This window comes from Anser cygnoides, chromosome 2 (assembly GCF_040182565.1).
Source record: "Anser cygnoides isolate HZ-2024a breed goose chromosome 2, Taihu_goose_T2T_genome, whole genome shotgun sequence".
Taxonomy (NCBI): domain Eukaryota; kingdom Metazoa; phylum Chordata; class Aves; order Anseriformes; family Anatidae; genus Anser; species Anser cygnoides.
In genome coordinates, this window is record NC_089874.1 from 16,279,533 (window position 1) to 16,297,170 (window position 17,638).

At 45.2% G+C, this 17,638-nt stretch overlaps 1 long non-coding RNA gene across 1 annotated transcript; it reads left to right on the top strand.

Moving 5' to 3' along the window:
• Positions 1–1,473: 1,473 nt before the first annotated feature.
• Positions 1,474–8,251, top strand: LOC125184387 (uncharacterized). Its single transcript, XR_007168322.2, has 2 exons — positions 1,474–2,172; positions 7,276–8,251. It is a non-coding gene; the product is annotated as an uncharacterized lncRNA (long non-coding RNA).
• The last annotated feature ends 9,387 nt before the right edge of the window (positions 8,252–17,638 follow it).

Below are 17,638 nucleotides of genomic sequence, written 5' to 3' on the forward strand. Positions count from 1 at the left end.
GAGCTGCTGGGTGGCTGCAGCACTGCAGGTACGCGGCTTCTGCCCACCCTTTTTGCCATGTACTTGGTCTCTAGACCCAGCTAGCTGGGCAGGGAGCACCGCAGTGACAGAACGGGCAGCTTCAGAGATCTCCGACCTGGCTCTTCCTAGGCTGGAGTGCCTGCACAGCTTTCAGGTGTGCAGAAAAGCCAGCCTGGGTTTCCAGACCCATTTAGTTCTGCAAACATGTTTCATTGTTATAGTATTTCCATATCTGTGCCATTTTTTTTCCTTAAGCGTCGCTAACATTTCTCCTTTTCTAATGTTTACCCTCTGATATAAAGACATCGATCTTATCTGGCTTTATTTAGCAGGTTTTTAGTCCTGCAAGGTAGCTCACGCAAAATAAACTGCTTAACCTTGCAGCCTTCCTCTGCACGTATCCCAGTTTAACAATTAAGAAAATTTAATTTTGTCTTTTCTCAGTGTCAGCAACCCAGATACTTAAAAGACTTCAGATGAGGTGTCATCAACGTCCTGTACAAGGGCCTTTATTTCCCCTTTGCTCTGCCAACACCTCATTGCACTTATGATCATGTTTGTCACTTTTCAGGACCACGCTGTCTGGTGGGCTACGGTAATCCTGCCATCGATCAGCACATTTCTGTTAATCATCTTCCTCTGTTGTTTCCTCTTCATTCTTGCTGTTGGTTGAAGCTCCTAATCTCACGCTTGCTACTTTTGAGTTCCAGATCATTTTTATTACTTCACTCCCTCTTTCTGATTCCTTCTGAAAAAAATATGCAATACTGATGATGCCACTTTATCCTCATTAATATCTTCTAGGCACTGCTGTTTTATATAAAATAGTAATGTCAAACTCTAAGTTGAATTAAGAGAAACATGAAACTTTTTTTTTTTTTTTTCTCAAGGGCTGCATCAATTCAGATAATCTTAGATAGCACATGCCTGCACACTGCACAGGGGCTCACAGGCTGTGGAAAGCAAGCATTGCAGAAGCTGGCAGCATGCACGGAGTCTGCAGCTCACAGGGAATCACCGTACTTTTTTCACGTAATTGATTAAATGACACAGTGCATAGTCATCCAAAATGGAGCTTCCTAATATCTGTAATGATGTGCTTTGTTCTAATCTTTGCCTGCATAATAACAGAGGAGCATCTATCTCTAGATGAAATAAATGTAAATGGATATGACTCCGAGCCTGACTAAGTTACCAGACTTTCCAATTTCTGGAAGTAAGCTTAGAGAATATAATTTCCCCATTCTGATCCCAATGAAAAAAAATAAAAAATAAAAAATCACAGGTGGAGGATTTGTTATTTTAGGGGGCCAGGCCAGCAGGTCTCCCTCTCGTCATGCAGCAGAAATAAGTGATACACGAGTCCTTAAAGGTTTATTTTGCAAAGCAGTAGAGGTTTCATAGTAGCTGAAATGTATAGTAGCTGAAATATAAATAAAGGAGAAAGGCAAATGTCTGAGGATGAGTCAGCCAGGAGGTGAATGCATTTTCTCCTAAGTGGGCTGTTCTGTAGATCGCACTGAGACTTAGAAACCAAGATAAGGCTGCAGGTTCTGTGCTTGAACTTTTTAGTAATCTGTGATTAATTGCTGGAGGATGACATCAGAAATGTCCCTGCTCTTTTTCTTTCTTTTTTTTTTTTTTTAGCTCCTATTTCCTTAGCCTTCTGTTCTCTTGCCTTTTCCCTTTTCTTTCATTTTTTTTCTCTAATTAATTATAAATAAAAAGCCTGCACGTTCTGTGCTGTCACTTGCGATGTATAACTTTTCACCAGCAATGACTTTAGCTGACAGTTTGTAATTAGATGAAGATAGAAGTTCTCTAAGTTCCAACAGCGTATCTGCACTTCTTGTCTTCTGGGTGTTTTTGCAAACTTAACTGTGTAAATCAGGACTTTTACATGTGAACATGTAGAATTATTTCTGCTTCTATAGCCAATCAGATTAGTATTATTGAGGTCACATCTTTGCAAGAAAGCTGTGTTATGTGGCAATATCAGCTACAGGAGTGATTTTTTTTTTTTTTTTTCTGACTGGGGAAAACCCGAGTGCAATATGCAGCTAAACTAGAAGAATCCCCACAAAGACATCAACGAAACAAATCATGCTTTTTCCTGGGAGAGCTTATTTCTCTTTGGGTAGAGCTCTACAGGTAAGATTGCTCTTTTTATTTCATTTTTTTTTTTCCCCCGTGCTCCGCCCAGCGCTACCCCCGGGCCAGGCTGCCAGCATGGCCGCAGCGGCGCGGCCCCACCACCGGCAGGCCTCGGGCCGGGCCCTCCGGCTCCTGAAGCCCCGAGCGTCGGCGGCCGGAGCCGGGCGGGCAGCGAGCCCCGAGGGCGGCGAGAGGCGGCCCGCAGGAGCCCGGGGCGGGCAGGCGGCCGGCCGCCATCCCGCTGTGCCCCCCGGGGCAGGCCGCGGCCCTCGGCGGGAGCGCTGCGGGTCGCCTCAGGGCCCAGCGCGGCCTCCTGTGCTGCAGCGGGCGAAGAACCCTCAGTGCCCCTCACGCCGGTCTTTAAAGTTCACCCTGTGATTTTTACAGCATCAAATCCGACTAGCCAAAGTGGCGACTCGGTGGGCTGAGGCGAGGGCTCCTCTTCTGAGCTGCCCCCATGTCCCCTTGGCAAGCCGCCCCGCAGCTCCAAATGCACTTGCTGCGAAGGGGATGCTGAGAAGCTGCAAAATGAATTCCTCCTGCGTCCCCTCCACATCTGACCGGGCAATCCCGGCTGACGTTAACAGAAGTGCCAAAAGTGGGAAAACTTGGCTCGTGCTAGCCTTATATAGTGCAGCCTACCTGCTCGATCTGTATTCATTCCCTTTTAGTATCAGTACTGCTTGCTGGGAATTCGTTGTGAAGTTAAATGAAAACTACTTCCCAGAGCAGTAAGAAATATTTAAACACTTCAGGCATTCAGTCTGTGATTCAGAGATTTATTTATAAAACTGTTGATTTTGGGACACTAAACCATTGCATTCAAACTGCAGAAGTGAGTCATATTTGTGGGAGGTAATTACTACCAGAAAGCACAACTAACTTTTGTAGGTTTCTCTGTAAAATGTCCACTTATGATCTGCAACTACTAAAAATAACATGCCTTGCTAGATTTCAGCATAAGCTATCTTTACAGAATTATGTGGCTTTATATGTTCTGTTTTCCTGACATATGATAAAATAAATGACTAACATGCTTGAGAATTTATTTGGGTGTTTTATGTGGACTGTCCTGACCAGGTAACTTATTCAGCTTACATATGTTTCGTGAAGAACCAAAGACTTTGTTGTAACTCTTAAAGAAAAGGCATTTGTCATAGGAACAATGATTGGAGCTAGCACTTACAAATAGCGTTTGTTCGTCGTAAAGGTCTCTGGATTTCTTGTTTTATCCAAAAACACAATAATCTACTCAGTCTGTTCCGAGTAGGTCTTGAGGGAGTTCCAGATGTCCAACACCTGCAGGAGCTCCTTGCAGGGCAGGAGGGAACTTTCCTCATTATCCCTCAGTCATGACTGAGGAATTTAAGTTTATTTAACTTGTGGTCACTTAGCAGCACTCCCTACCAGCAGATGAGTCAGATGCTATGCCACCTATCCTAAAGGAATACACTGCAGTTGGATTCAGAAAAAGAATGTCATCCGTCCTGGCACACGAGGCTTTGAACAGTTTTTCCCATGCCACTCTGAGAGAACTTAAGGTGCACCGTAAACCCAAGTGGCCTTTCGCTGCTCACAGCCCAGGAGTCATTGCTAACAGACCAAAAATGGAGGTGCTATCCAGAATTTAAACCACAGGCCTCTGGGTATCTCCTTCCTCTCCAAAATTTGCGGTTATAAAAGAGGCTTCCTTAAAAACTGCAATTACCTGTGTCAGGAATTTGCCCGCAGTCAGTCGTCTCTGCTACAGTTCCCGGGGTCTCGTAACTGATCAGAGTTGGGAAGTCCTTCTTCTGATTTCTGTGTTCCTCCACAGTGAATCCAGCTCCCACAGACCGCACAGCCTCAGCGAGGTAGTGGTGGCGGTCAGAGGTGGGGAGGACAGGATTTGCGCTTGCTTTTCCATAACTAAAAAGTATTATCTTTTACTATGCCTCTTTGAGCAGCTCCACCCTATTCTAACCACGGTTCTCTGACAAACACTTCATTTATTTTTCCTTTTTTTTTTTTTTTTTTTTTTTTTTTCTCTTTGCTTGGATCAGATTTTAATTACCAGCTGGCTCTGGGCAAATGTGCTGCTCTTGGCCATGCCCTTTGGTTGGCAGAGGGACTGTCCACAATAAGGGATCTGCCTGTGCTGATGGGATGCTACCGTGATGTGCCCACTCGGGAGGAGGGCTGGGTGAGTGCCCACCCACGCCTCGAGACACACGTGTAGGATGTCGGCTGGTGGCCAGGGAAGGTCAGGACTGACTCTCACCAGCACGGGAGTAGGCTTGGGCACACTCTCCATGAAGTTATGAATTGTATATTTGAGGGGCGGTATCAGTGCTACTTGCTGCGGGAAGGCAAAATTGTGTTTTCCCTTCAATTCATTCTACAGGAAAATAAGAATTATGATTTCAATCTGATTAATGGCCCACTCATGCTAGTGTCTTCAGCCAAGGAGCAAGGGTCCCCAAAGCTTCAGATACAGAGATAAAACCTGGTACTAAATCTTTATATAATAAAGATGCTTGTTAGGCAAAAATCTTCCTAATATCAAAGTTATTTTTGCATGAGAGGTTGACAAAAGATGAGCACAAATCTCTTGTGAAGGCTTATCTGGTGGCTTTCAATAGGAAGCAGTTGCATCCTGAAAAAAGTGCAGTGATGGCCTTGATATCAGAAAACTATTTCACCAGATAGCCATAGGTTATGGATATTATTTCACAGAATAGTCACTATCAAAATGCGTTAAAGATAAAGATAACATCGATATTTCTCTCCCCACAGACATTTTAGAGTTTTCGATGCTCATGTTAGATGGTGGCTTAAACCAAATAGTCCTTACAGTAAAATTGGCAAGGCAGTTTAATTGCTGTGGTCCTTTAGTTGGTGTATTAGGGATTCAGTGGTCACGTGTAATAAAAAGTTAAACACACATTCACCAAGCTTAAACATTTCTTAGATGTAATTTAACTTTGTAATCTCAAATCAGATATTCTTTGTCAATAATTTTTAACCTTCCCAATTTTAGAAGTTTAGCTTTGCCTGTACATCATGCTTGTGTCGAGGAGGGGCCTCTGTTAACTCCTCTGCACCCATTTCAGCCTCTCAGAAAGCCTCTCTGGAAGGCTTTCAGCAGAGCTGGTGTTCCCTGCTCAGCTTCAGGCTGTGTTGTGAGCTGAAGGGCTTGAGGCACGCTGTGTGCTTGCTGAAGCTGGTCTGCTTTTCTGCTTTTCTGACTCACAAGTTCTCCTGCAGCAGTGAGAGTGGTGCATCCTGCTTCACTCGGGCATTTAGATCTGCCTACAGTTGCCTAAAGTCAGCCTCACATATATGCAAAATATAATCCTGGTGGGAACCAGCATTTCCCTGGAAGAGCTGTGTCCCAGCCACATCTCATTTAACACTCCTGCACCACGTTTGCTGCTATTTCACAGGAGAGAGAAATGCGAGGGAAGAGAATCGTATTTAAATTGTTAAATTTCTTCTTGAGCCTGGTTCAAATCCCATTAAATTATATTTCTGCATTACAGTTACTTGGTCTTCTTTGGGATACCAGTGTTGCTCCTGAGCAAGCAGACAAGGGGCTGAATGCTGCTGTTCCTGCGTTGCGTGGCTCCATCACCAGTGGTGAGGCCACACACGGTTTTTGGGTGATGTTTGCTGAAATCCCAGCTCTAGCTCCCAGTTGGAGCAGGAGGTGCTAAGCCAGCATGGTGGAGCGCCTGCTGCCACTGCTGCAACATGAAGCAGATAAAGGCAGATAAAAGGCGTAATCCTGCTGGGAGGGCTTGATTAGCAGCAAGGAGGGCTTGGCTGGAGGGTTTGAAGGAGTTGCCGATTAAATGCTGCTCCAGCTCCCACCCCAGGGGTTAAACCAGGCTTCCTCCCCCCCTTCCCCCACTCCACTCTTTTTAAGCAGTTAGTTGGTGCAACCTCCTGTGAGTTAGACAGGTGGAAACTGTTCTTTGTGGCATTTCTCCCTTTCTAACAAGGACCAACCTGCTCCAGGGCTTTGGGGTAAGGGAGCGTTCAGGCCAGTAATTGACCTTCTTGAGATGAACAGTGGACCAAGACCTTTCTGATGCCAGAGCACCAAGGAGTGGGCTGCAGCCCCCTGCATGGCCCTGTTGCCCATGTCGGCAGGGCTGCAAGCATCCATGCAGCATGGGCTTCCCACTCTGGTCTCCCATGGCCACCCCTTTGCTCCCATCCTGGCTGCCCCTCTGACTTGTGTCTCCTACAAGATGCTCACCTGCAGCTCCAGCTCTGTGCAGGATTACCAAGCCCAGACTTTGCACTGAGACTTACCGTGTGCCTTCTTGCTTCTCTGCCCTTCCTGCTTTGTTGAGGATCCTACCTTGTAGCTTCTTCAGAGACACTTTTCCTTGATATGGAGAAGTGTAAGAAAGGCTGCCTGCAAGACAGAATGGTGACTGCATTTTGGTATGGAGCTCGAGTCCTGCAGTCTCTCATTTAAGCGTTTGTAAGGGCAGTCAGAAGCATTTCCAAGCCAACCACTTCCAGTGATTCACCTTCAGGGGACCCAGAAGTGTGGTGGGGACTACAGAGATAAAGACTGGTCATGGATTACTGATAAAAAGAAAGAAATTTTAGTAAAACAAGTTAACTGCTAGCTGACAATTTGTTTGCCAAGTTTTAGTCCCGTCGAGCTGAAGTGGCCAAGTTCTTAATGCCAACAATTGAGGTTTGTAAAGGAAATACCAAATCAACCTTGGCGGAAAAAGAGGCAGACATTAAATTACAGAGCAAAGAATGCATTTGCTTTGTAGGTGGAGAAATAAACAAGTTACTAAAAGGAAAATAAGTTTGACTTTTCCAGTTTGATTGTTTGATTCCTGTCCCTAAGCAAAAAGAGGCCAAAGAGGAAAAGTGCAACATTTATCAGTAACTGTTGAACTCGAGCAAACGCTCGGCAAGCTGTACAGAATTGTTGGCAAGGGGAGCGGGGAAGGGGACTGATACAGGGAAGTGCTGCAGAACTGCTCAGAAACTGTTGCTCTGTCTCATCATGTAAAGATTTAAAAAGAGACCAGACCACAAAGTCCTGACTGTTCTTTTTTTTTTTTCTTTTTTTTTTTTTTTTTCCAGCAAGTGCCAAAAAGACACATTCTTTAATGTATGCAATAGTTTTTCTTGGATACAATGTCGACGATATACACTTGTCATTGGACGTATTTGTGTAATTTTCCCTCTATAACGTGTAACAGTGTGCCCCTGAATTCCTGCAGCAGCAGAAGACCAGCTGAATTCACCGTAAAGGCTACCTTCCATCCAAGAGGCATTCCATCGGAGCTGCAGAAACTATTCACGGTGCAGGGACTGCCAAGGCACACTGGAACGAGGATATCAAAATCTTCTCCTGTAATATTATTTCAGTCATTTCAGTTTTATAAAGGACAAAAGAAAACATTACACATTGCATGGGTAGGCTTATTTGTCTACTCTACAAGGCCGAACGTGACAGTTGTGCCTGAAAAACCACTTCTCAGAATTAGCAGGTTTATTTTGTATTGCAGCTTGCCAAAGCCCGATTTCCAAACCCAGTGATGGACATCAGAAAGAAGACAGTAGAGAAATGCCAAAGCATAGGTGCTGGTTCTTGTACAGGAGCAACCTAGAGCTAACTCGGCCAAGCAAATCCTGCACCGGTTACATCCACAACACCCATATTGTGCGTGTAGCTACCGGCGGAGACTGGCAGGCAGCGGCCACCCTTTACAGACTGCTTTGTGCATATTACCTATGAGTGAATGTCGTCCTGGTTTTAACTTGCTAGCTCAATGCAATGCTTTCCTGTTCAATTAAGCAGATGTCATGCTACAGCAGAGTACTTCTGGTGTTTCTGCTGTAAATTATTCAAATCTGAAAAAGAAACAGTACTGGCTAATATTTGGGTACTCAGTCACGTACAGCAGGCACCTATACGTCCCTTCTGCAATGGCTGTAATGAGCTGCTGCCGCAGTTTTGCTGAATACACTGAATAGTGTTCTGCTTTTCTGTTCTTTCTGAATTGTCCTTTTCTATTAAAAAAAAGTGTTTAATAAATTTTAAGTATATATGGGAGCACTTTATCATGTGTGAGTTTGTAACCCTTATGATGCATAGGATGATACAGGCTATTGTTGCTCTTCCTTAGTCAATGCATGAACTTTGTAGTTGTAGCCTACCAAATAAAATCAGAGATAAGTTTTACTGATGAAATGATCTGTAACAACAGGAATACATTATTTAGTTTTCCTGATATGCTCCTTGCTGGAGGTAAATAAGATATCATAGCAATATCGTTCACTCAGTTATAGTTCTGCCTGTGTCAGCATTTACATTATAAACCTCTTCTTTCAGGGGTTTATAACGCAGCCATAAAATGCACTCTCATCTCAAACTTGGCACACAAGGTCTCAGGCTGGCAATGAATTTATTTTACAAAATGTGAGAACAATGCAATATCTGTTTGGCTGTGTTCAAGTTAAAATTGTCTAGCAAAGGAGTGGGCCTACACAGAGAAGCCTGCGAAGCAGCCACATGGCCGACACCTCACTCCAGCCTCTCCCTTTTAAGGTCACCAAATGCGTGAAGCCAAGAGTGTCGAAGCCTACAGTGTCTCACAACACTTTGCATGCACGCGGTAAGGTCAACCCAAAAGGTGGGGTTTCAGAAGTCTGCCCCATTGCTCCTCCTGCGGCAGAGCTCAGCCGAGCTGCTGGGCAGCTTTGGTTCCTAAGCAGACCGTCAGGACCAGCTGCGGCGGTGAGGAGCGGTGCCTGTGCCACTCGCACTTCATCATGCCAACATGGCACAACAGTGCCATCGTTCCCCACAGCGTGAGCGTTGCCTCACGTTTGTCCTCGCGGAAGGTGTGGTGACTCTGGTGGCACAAGGTGACATGGGCAGGTTCTCCCCCTCGCTTCTTGTGCTGCACATGCTGGGCTTCGATGCCTCTGGACTTGTTGAGAATGTGCAATTGTATAGTCCCCAAGGCCAGGTGTTCTTCTTCAGCCTGCGATGGACACCCCAAAAGCAAGTTATCTACCACTGAGCCGTGGAAGTCCCCCTTCCCAGCAGTGTCCCCACTCAGCCTGTCCTCCTGGTGTTACCACAAGGCTTTTCCTCATGCCCTAACACCACAACTTGGGAAAGTTCACGTCTCTGGATGTACCCCAGAATTGCCGTTTCCAAGGCCATTAATGTGTTAAAAGGTGGGCGGCACTGGAAGGGCCGGTGCAGCACCTCTCGCCCAAGCACAGACACCCGCGGCTCCCGCTCGGTGCCACAGCTCAGCTCCCTGCTCCGCTCCCCGGTGTGTGTTCTGGCTCACGCTTAGTCCCCAGCCGTGCTGAGGGGTTGGGTTAGCACTGACGGAGTTTGCCAAACTTGATGTAGAATCACCAACAGGCAATTATAAAAAACATTTACAGCAGGTAATATATAACGATAATAACGTATAGATTCTGAGTGATAACAGTTATTAACCATTAGAGAACAGGCTTTCGTTAAATCAAAATAGAAAGGATAATGAGATTTTATCTAGAATCCATCTTTAAGGTGAAGATACAGGATGTAAAGTTTCCCAAGATGAATTCAGTCTCTTCTTATGACATTTCCTTTTGGAATTAAAAAGCCTCATCCCTCCAGGTTCTCTCTGTTTCTGCGCTGCAGATGGTTGAAGATCGTGATATTGATTGCATGTGTTTAAAAATGAGCTGTTTGTTCCCATATCTTTAATCCAAGTAATAGAAGACTATGTTTAGGAGAAAGAAAATCATGAATGTGGTTTTGAGGATATGCATGCAAAAGAATAGTATTAATAATGCCATCATGTTAATGTATAACTCAAATAGACACCTAGTATTCTACATAAATCAGTTTAAAGAAAAACAGACATGGTGTTCTGACTGGTTTAAGCCAAAGTTTGCATTTGGATATACATTCGGGGCCTAGTCTGACTGTGTTATTCAGCTATTTATGCCATTTGGAAGGAGATTATTTCCAGTCTCTAGCTCTGTAACTGGTCTTACCAACTCACTGACAATCTGTACCACAGAAATAGAAACCCCAGCAATTAGGTGATTAAGTCACTGACACAACCAATTCAATTAAATATTTGGACTCCGTTTTAAAATTAATGTTAACTGATAGTCAAGCCATTTTGCTGTCTCTGGGGAACATTAAGATATGGGAAGGGAATAAATCTTAATATTAAAATATGCAAGCTGTCATAACAAGGATTTGTGGAGAAAAAAAGGCAAATAAAAAAATGTAATTCAAATTAATAATAGAAAAAAAGAACCAAAATTGTACATTGCACACTTGCTGAACTCAGTAGCATCACAGTGACGTACAGCCCCTCCTGAGTGCAGGATAAAGCTTCATTATTTTTTTTTTCCTGGCCAGGGAAGACATATACATTTTGTGACCATAATAAAGGCATGCATTAAGCAAGCATGTTCTACTTTACATTGGAAAAGCAGGACAGATTTTTTGTAAGTGGCACCTTTTTAAGAAAAAACGCTTAGCTAGCTAAAGCGCATATTGTCAAGGTGATGGCAGAAGTATCCACCTAACAGATAGTGACTGCGATCTAACGTTAGCAGGAAAGTTGAACCCGTGAATCTAAATAACAAAAGGCTTTCAGGGCAGCAAAGACTAAAAACAAATCTCTCAGAAATCTTATTAAAAGCTCTGATAAATTCTTGGACCAAATCTGAAACTGGAAGAGGTATCCCCTTTGCTGTGACATTATTTGGTTGTGGTTATGGAGACAAGATGTTTTTCTCAGTGCTGAAACCCTCAAAATGACTGGCAGGACTCAAAGAATGAGCATGTAGGTCTCAAGTGACAAATTGTATGAAAAACTCTCATCAGCTTTCTTAGAATTTTTTTTCTTTGAACGTATGAATTAAGGAAATAGTCTGACATTTTGAAGAAAATGGACAGGGAAATTTTTCTTTCTCTGCCTAAGTCCGTACCCTTGGTTTTATCCAGAGACCCAAGGAAAGCCATCTGGGCTATGTTGGTTGCAATTTGCACACTTGTGTTTGTGTTCACCATCAAATGAGCCATCAGATGAAAACAGCTTTTGACTACCGCCAGCCCTCAGTAAGTGAAAGATTTCCTTTTTCCTTAACAATCCCCCAAGTCATTCAATTCTTCCACTTTGTCTTTGGCCCTAATTAGGGGATGGGGAAGATGCAGGTAAATTAAATTTATCTTACAGAGGTTGCCTCTCTCTCTGCAGATCCAGATTAACACCTTGAAAATTGTGTTAGCTAATTGTGAGTTCTTCTACCAGGACTGAAGGCTGTAACCATTTAGTAACACACTTTCATCCATCACTTATGTATGATATCTCATTTGCTTTCTGGTCCATGATTTCTGGGAGGCTTATTTGTCATAGAACTGTTATCTGAACCATGGTCCAAGCTGACGAAAAGACAACACTGGGTTATAAATGGCTTTATGCAACAAATACAGAGGAGGAAAAAGAGCTTCCTATTGTTACTTTCAAAGCTGAAAAACTGCTTTGAAGTCTAAGTGGACAAGAATATAGCTTTTATTTTAAATGCAGCCTCAGCTAAAGATTGCCTTATGGCAATGCTTGGTGAAACAAACTTAACAGACTGTTTGTGACATGAATCATATAAATCATTGGCATGTTCTTTGAAAAAGTCATGATCATCAACCAGTTGAAGGTAATGAGTATCTACCAAAGAAATATTGCCATCATAATATCATCATCAGTGAGGATACAGTCTGGCACAGGCTGCCCAGAGAGGCGATGGAGTCTCCTCAGAGACCTTCAGAAGCCGCCTGGACATGGCCCTGGGCTCCCTGCTCTGGGTGGCCCTGCGTGAGCAGGGGTTGGGCCTGCTGGGCCCACAGCTCCCTGCCAGCCTCAGCCACTCCGCGGTTCTGTGTCATTCTGTGATACTTAGGTGAAAGTGGGTTAAGCTGAGCTGAACGCAAAGCCCCCATGAAGAGGAGCATTCATCAGTGGCCAGGCCTAGTGGTGTAGGGGAACCAGCTACAGGAACAGGCCAGCTCCTCTTCCTCCACTCTCCTTCCTTCCACCACCAAGCTGGCAATAACTGCGGTCTGCATGCTCATGTTCCGACCATGAAAGCATTCATGTGGCTCCTTCTTATCTGCAGTTCTGCAGTCACTGTCTGAAATGAGGTAACCAGACCTGCACACATCGGCTAAGATGTAGGAGCACTTTCTTGTAGATCTACCCTTAAACTTACCGTGATTGCTACTTTCAACCAAAAAGCACGAGGCTTATTCAGCAGTCAATATATGGCTGCAGATACAGCTCTCCATTGTCATATTTAGACTAGCGCAGGTGTCTTGCTAGTAGAGTTGGAGGTGAAATACACACCTGTCACCATCAATCCCTGTGCAATAGCAGGTAGCTCTCACCTCCTGGCCGAGATGGGAGGGTGCATGGGCGAGAAGGATGCCAAGGATTTGAAAGGAAAGTCCATTTTTCAGTGGACCTTTGCACTGTAAATCAAGTGTGCTCTAGTTCTTACTTGCCTTAACAAGTAAACATATTTTTTTCTGGTAGAAATGGCTTCAGATTACAATGAGAATTTGACCCTATGAAAACATCTTATTCAGTTTATTTATTCAGAGCAGTTTGCAAAGTTGATGGAGCCCATATTCTTGACCCAATCAACCTATCGTTAACCACGTTTAACACTTCACCCCAGTAAAAAAGAAAGGGTAGTATAAATATTGCTTAGTCTCATTTTCCATATTCCCAGTGTTATTATTTGAGTGTCACATGGGCCTTTCACATATATTTAAAGCACATATGTTGAGAGGAGCCCTTTGACTCTGCCCTTTTTGTTATTTCAATGTCCAGGAATGAAATACACTGTTTATGTGACTCCAGGCTTTGCACTTGTTCAGATGCTGTGTGTACCATTCATAAGCTGGATTTATAAAATGGAATGACCTCAGCTGCTGAGTTTTCAAGCCCCAGGTCCAGATGTTGACACAAATCCTTCAGTCTGAAACTCATTTTTTTCTTTATGATATTGATTTTTTTTCCTTGCTAGTTAGAAAAATACATAATTAAAGAATCTCCATATCCAGCCTTGTTCTTCACTGAAACTCAATTTCTTCTTTCCTTATTTACAATTTCTTCTTTCTTTCTTTATTTACTTTTCCAAAACATGCTTCTGAGAAGTTGCGGTTTCTCCTCATTGCAGAAGACAGATAGAACTCTATTAGCTTAAGACACTAGGTAAGGTTCTGCCCTAAAAACAGGCATGCAATAAGTCCAAGTCCAGGTCCACTTGGAGCAGGACCTGAAAGCACCTCCATTGCCCAGATGGAGCAAGTGGCAATGTCTGGTGGATACAACTTTTATAAAGCGCTTTATATTTTCAAAATCCAAATTACATGTTGTCCCAGAATTGCACTCCCCCCCCCCCCCAAATTATTATCCTCGTTTTTCCTTAAAATAATTATACTATGATATTTGCTCTTAGCTTGGGATGAACTAGAAATCAGGAATGGCTGATTCTTGCTAATGTGCTATTGCACCAGACCATCTAATGCTTTCTCTACTCTGGTCTTAAACCACTGTATAAGAATAAAACATCAATTGACTCTTTCTTAGCACTTGCTTTTATTCAAATTTTTTTTTTCCCCCTGAGAAAAGGAGAAAAGGGTTGAACTTCTAGAATTTTTGGTTTCCCTGTTGTGAAATAGACCCAGAATACCTTGGAGGAAGGCTTTAATAAAACGAGTGATTTCAAGGTAGGAGGTCATGCTGGCAGGAGGTCTCAAGCTAGGCTCAGGATATATGAACCTGCACGGAAGCTGGGGGAGGAAAACAGCCTGCAAGGCAGAATATTTTGGAGAAGGCACTAGAAGGTCAGTCCCTGAACACAGCTCCATGTTTGCCACAGGTGCAACATCTTTGTAGATCATCCCCTGTATTTTCCCTGCTTTGGCCCCAACGCTTGATACACGCTGTTAGCGTGCAGTGTAGTTCACAAACAGATGCCAGATAAAGCAGTGTAAGTAGGCAGGAAGAGAGTCAGGACACATTAGTGCTGAATTTCCAGGCAAAAGATACTTCGAGTAGGGGGTGAGTGGGAGTAAAAACCGAATGTTTGTACAGAGCCATGGCCATAGTCATGAAAAGAAGAAATCAAAGGTAAAGCCTTTTAATTTATTTATCTTGCTTTTGCTCTTGTTCTCAGTACACACTCTAAAAGACAAAGAGTGAGTGAGACTTCAGCAAAGAATAATTCCCAAAACACAGAAACAGTGGATAACAGCGATGGATGAATAGCCTATTCCAGGCAGATGTGACTGCCTAAGAAGAAAACTGAGATTTCTAGTACATAGATAAGAAATCTGGCATCCTCTATGAGACGATAAAGACTCCCCAGTTAATGACAGGATGACTCGAGATACATGTGCTTCCAGCTTGTAGGAGTGATTGCTGAAAGAAACAGTTCAAAACCATAGATAAATGTGTGGTCCTCAAAATAGTAAGGGCCACCAGTCTGTCCTGGGAAAAAAATGAAAGCATTAATAACACCAGGTCAGGACAGTTGTGTAGCCTAATACTAAAAGACCTCAGGAAATAGCAAGGACACAGACTGAGACTGCAGTGTCATGGTCCAAGATATTTGCTGTGGGAAGCAACACAGAGACCAAAACCCAATACCTAGTCATTAAGTAAGGGTGAAAGGGCTGGAGAAAACATATTGCTTCATATCCTAATACAGCAGGTATAGCAACAGCAACAAGAACAGAAGTCATCAGAGAGGAGGCAGTCTGCAGTGTCAGACACCACAGAAAGTTGTCTGTCCTCTCCCGCGAAGTCAGAAAAATGGTTGAATAAGGTTGGTGGTGCAGCCAGGTGAATGGGGCACTGCTGAAGAGCTGAGTGAGATGCAGAAGGGTGACCAAGAGCTGGGCTGTACCACAAACCCATCCTGTCACCAGTAAGGGGATGCAGGTGACCGTTCAGAAATCCCAAACCAGAACTGCTGCCACCTGGGCTTGGAGCACCCCCAGCTTCTGCAGGAGGTGGGAGGCCAGGCGGGGTCCGAGTGGTCCTCCTGGGAGGAGGCCCTGGGGGACCACAGCCTCTGAGAGGCCGGAATACGTGCTGCAGCCAGACACAGCCTCCCCTGCCCCGCTCCGCAGGGTGCACCCGTGACTGCCAAGCTGCAGGCCATTTGTTTTGGCGAGACGGTGAAAAAGGACGTGCAGGCCTGCAAAAACGGGCATCATTCATCCTCTAATCCCAGCACAGAACGGGGCTGCCCGTGGCTGCGAGAAAGCCATCAGGTAAACAAAGCATCCGCGCTGGCCCGAAGCGGCTGAACGGAGCATTGCGAGTTATTAATGGCCGAGGAGACGCTCCCTGGTAGTGCATGGAGCTGCATTTGCCACGCTGCACAGTGCCCGTCCTGGCTTCCTGAGACAGATGAGCCATCAGCCACCTACCAGTGCCGGCCGCAGCTTCTGGCAAGGGAGGCTTGGCAGAAATGCCCTGGGCGGCCGGCCAGGCTCGGAGGAGCTGCAGCACGAACTGACCCGGCACCAGCAGCTCCCAGGCATGGCAGGCACGTTGCAGACAGCGCCGGACGCCGGAGGAAGCGATCGGGAAAGCGTCGCTGAGCTCTGCAACCTCAGCATGAAGGTCAGGAGGAGAATATTACGGCAAAATGGGTTTAGCTCGCCGCTAATCCCCTCCGTTTAACACCTGTTGAGTTCTGAAGAACTTTGAGTGACAAGCCGCAGCCAAAAGAAGAAATCTGGCCATTTGTGCCGACAAGCTGCTGTCTTTCCTCGCTCTGGAAAGCCCAGGAACAGGCACCTGGAGGGCCTCCTTGGTGAAGTGCCAGCCTCAGCCCCTGTGGGGCAACCAGAGCTCCAGCCTGCTGCCTTAGGAGGACGCCTGGCAGTTAAGCAGAGCAAAATCCAGCATTTGCTGCGCATTTGCTGGCAGAGTTCCAGCGTTCCCTATGAAAGAAAAAGGCTGAGAGAAGATTTTCTACCCTCTATTTTCACTGGGTCCTTTATTTCAGCCTTGGACATGGAGTAGATGGGTGGCCTCACGATAAGTATTCCAGAGAAGTCCTGATGACACACGTAACCGCGCCAAGCAACTACACGATTATTTTTAGTACTACTGTGGCATATAAGGTACTGCCATTGCAACAACATCCAAAATGCATTTATCTCAGGAAAATAAATAGTATTTAACACACGACGACAGTGTGTTGGGAATGCCTAGGCATCTAACAAAACACTGAAGAACTCAGGGTGCTATAGAGTAAGGCAACCCGTGGCCAGTTGCAAGAGGATGCTGCCAAAGAAACCACCCCTGCTGCTTGGTATGAGGCCATCCGTGACCAGGAACTACTGCAGAGCAGTAGTCCCGACAGGCTGTCATCAGGAGATGGACACACAGTCAGGCCAGTGAGCAGCTCTGCCACCAGACTGGAATGCTCAGCTGCTGTACATCAAACAGGGGAATACAGCCTTAAAAAAGGGCCAGAAGTGACTTGTTCCATTTTAAGGACAGGAACTACACGCCAGTAGTAAACTGTTAATCCTTTTTTTTTTTTTTTTTTTTTTAAATGGGCCAAATGGAGGGCATTCAAGCAAGAATTGAGATCACGAAGCACAAGTTACACTTTCAAAGCCTGACATGCTATTCTCAGACAGTAGGTTGCAATGCAGTGAAGTAAAATTCAAATGGCTCAGTATCAGGGGAATCTGAGCCCAAGACATCTTCCCCCGGGTACCTACAAACAAGTGAAAGGCAGCAATGACAGTAAAGAGCCCGGAGCAAGAACTGCACAGACAGAAGGGATGTCTACTCAGAAATGCTGTGCTCCTGCAGCAGCCCTCCTGGGGACTAAACACTGGTTCAGCAAGAGACCGATCAGTAGAAAAATCAAGACCCCAGGGGAAGCTGACAGACAGGCTGTCAGCAGGCACAGGGAGGACGATGCTGGAATAGACCAGCAGCTCGCCACAATAAATGGAGGATATGGAGGTACTAGAGGGCTGTGGTGAAGGGGAAGAACAGCCATCAGGCAAAAGGCCTCGTTGTGATCTGCAGCAGGGCACAGCTGGGTTCTTGGGGCAGCAGTGGAGGACAAAACCAGAGACAAGTCAGCAGAAGGGAGCTGGCAAGCACAGAGGACACAGCGAGATCTCAGGAATTTTAACTGGTTTGATCGGTGCTGGGGAAATGAGGTGTCCCAGGAAGACAGAGGAGCAGCGGGGCACCAGCCAGCAGGACCCCAGCAGCCAGAGGCTTGTAAAGCCCCAGCAGCAGCAACAACACAAACAAGATGAGGAAGACTGGACTGAAGGGGAGCACGCTTGAAAGACAGTGAGGCTGGAGGTAATGCCCGGCGGCAGCAGTAAAAGTCAGTGCCCGGCCCAGGCTGTGCAGGAGGAACT